The sequence below is a fragment of the Arachis ipaensis genome, chromosome B05, assembly GCF_000816755.2.
Source record: "Arachis ipaensis cultivar K30076 chromosome B05, Araip1.1, whole genome shotgun sequence".
NCBI lineage: Eukaryota > Viridiplantae > Streptophyta > Magnoliopsida > Fabales > Fabaceae > Arachis > Arachis ipaensis.
In genome coordinates, this window is record NC_029789.2 from 24,569,231 (window position 1) to 24,572,053 (window position 2,823).

The 2,823-nt window shown below is 32.0% G+C and overlaps 1 protein-coding gene across 1 annotated transcript in view; it reads left to right on the forward strand.

The window, feature by feature from the left end:
* The window catches only part of LOC107643366 (polygalacturonase 1 beta-like protein 3), a gene marked incomplete in the record, with an annotated part of 3,146 nt that continues 2,400 nt past the window's right edge, over window positions 2,078–2,823 (forward strand). The window contains 2 exon segments of the mRNA XM_016346983.2: window positions 2,078–2,208; window positions 2,604–2,823.

A 2,823-nucleotide genomic window follows, 5' to 3' on the forward strand; every position in this document is an offset into this window, starting at 1 on the left:
AGTCATTCTAATTTTATTATTAGAAAAAAAAAAAGACAATCATAAAAAACAAAAAGAATTATCTAAAATATTTAAAATTATTAAAAAAAATTATTTAAAATTTTTTCAATTATAATAAAAAGAGTGCATTACTTTTGGATATTTAACATCCAAAACATAAGAAAAATAAACATCCAAAACAAAAAAAAAGTACAAAAAACAAAAAGAAACATCCGAAACTTAACAAAAAGAAACATTTAAAATTATTGTAAAAGATTATCCAAAACTCTTTCAACTATGATAAAGAAGAAATCATTTCTTTTAAATATAGAAACATTCAAAACCTAACAAAAGAGACATATACAAAATTATTTTAAAAAAATTAAAAACATAACAAAATAAGACATCCAAAATTAGTAGGAAAAAAATCCGAAAACTAAGAAAAGAAACGTCTAAAACTATTAAAAAACAAAATCCAAAACCTAAAAAGAAGAAACATCCAAAACATAAGAAAAAGAAACATAAAAAACATATAATAAGAACACATCCGAAACCTAGAAAAAAGAAACATCCAAAACTAGTAAAAAAAATCATCTAAAACTTAGAAGAACACAAAAACGACAGCGTTGCTCTCTCGAACAACCTGTGGCAGCGATAAATTATGAAACCAAACAAAATGTAACACAAAAAGTAGAGAGACGGCGAAAAGTCTGGCACGCGTGGCAGCAAGATCAGTTAGAAGGGTTGACAGCAAGAGTAGTTCGATGTGGAGGGTCCGACCGTGGCGAAGAGAAGAGTTGGGATTGGAGAAGGATGCGGTGGCGCATGAGGGGTGATGGATCCGGAGGGCACCCGAGAGGAATTACAGAGCGAGGTCGCCACGTCGTAGGGAGAGAAATTGGAGGGAGAGGTCGTGCTAGGAGTTGAGATTGGATGACGCGTGTTTCTGAACCTCCTAATTTTTTGGAATTTCAAAATTAGATTTGTTTTTAAAGTTTGTCAAATTAACTGCATGTAAAGTTGAGTACCTATATTTTCTCTAATAGACTAACAGTAGTACTACACTCCTAATTAGAGATGGCCAAAAACCCGCACCCTCAAATACTAGCGGGGATTATCCGCGATAGAGAGGCTAACGGAGATCGACAAAATTTTTGTGGGATAGGACCCACTCTTGCAAATAAATTGGGATGAGACGAGAATTGAGTTACTTGTCTCACAGAGATTATAAAATTTTCGTAAAAAAAAATTTACTTAAATATCCTTACATGTATAAGTTATATAAGTAACCCTAATTTACTTTATTTTAATTTATATGTTAAAAAATTTATTTGCATATGATTATTTTAAATTTATATTTGAATTGTGTTTGATTTAATATATTTTGTTAAATTGTATTAGATTTTATTATGGTTGTTCTTCCGAGGGTTACCTGAAACGTTGATTTGGACTTAGAACGTGAGATTCAGATCTCTTGTGAAGCAGCGTCTGACTTGTTCACAAGCCGAGGTGCTGCCGTCCGATGCTTAAGTTAGCAAGGATTTTAGGAAGATTTTTAGTAGATTTTTAGTAGATTAGAAGATGAATATACTTAAAGGGTGTCAGTGTATTTATAGTAGAATTGATAACCACCTTTTGGGGTAGCATAGATACTCCAAAATATAGCCTCTTTATAGAAAGAAATAAACGAAAATTCATGACAAAAATAAAGCAAAGCCAGAAAATATTTTACAAAATGAAAATGAAAAACGGAAAAAAATCTCATAGAAATTTATTTTCATCCCTACTCCTATTTTTTCCTTTTGTACGTTGGAAGAAAAAAAAATTGAGCTACAACTAACAAAAGTGGCTAATATTTTTTTATATGAAAACAATTTTAGTATAATATTTAATTATTAAATTTTATGGTGTTTGTCAAAATTTTGAGAACTTATAATTGATATATGAAAATACGCAAAGGCATATTATCCTGCTACCAAAATTTTTAAAAATACCATAAAATCTAATACAGAGTATTCAAAATTTTACTAATATCTAAAAAATAAGCAAGAAAAAGTGATTGGACAAATAATCCAAATTTGTTACCGCGTTATGGCATTCAGAATGCGCGTCAATTGGATTTTCCTTTCAAGTGGCCTATAAATATGCTTCTCTCTCTCTTCTCCATAACAATATGTGTATTCTTCTTCTTCAGTTCATGCAAACTGTCGAGCAGTTCAAAGATAAAAGGTGCACTCACCAAAGATCAATGCCTCTCTTGCTAGTTGCTACTACTTAACTTTTCCACAAACCCCTTCCCTTCTTCTCCCCCTATTTTATCGTTCTTGTATTCGTACTTGTTCTTTTCCTCTTGACCAATCTCTTTTGTACCCTCATATCATTTTCTGACCACTTATACTTTCACCAATTATTTCTTGTTTTCACATGTCACTTGTATTGTTTTAATCTGTTCCTAGTTTTTAGTTTTTACCCTTCCATTTCCCCATCCCGGTTCTTGCTGTAAAATTAGTTACATTAATCAAGTTCCTAATAATTTAATAATGCGACAGCCACAATTACAAATTACTAGTAGTTACTATGACTAACACAGGTATTAATTATTGCATTTGTTTTAGTCAATGCAGTTTGCAGAGGGAAACATGCCAGAGCCTTAAAGACAAAGCTCTCTCACCATTCCCACACAGCAACAACAGCATGAATGAACATTACAAGGCCCAATCTTAAACCATTTTTGTTCACACACACTCGCACACACTCTCTATCTTTGTTTCTCTCTCCTCACCGATATAAATTTCTGCAATACACCCGAACAAGTTCTCCCTTCCAACATTCCCATATCTCCCA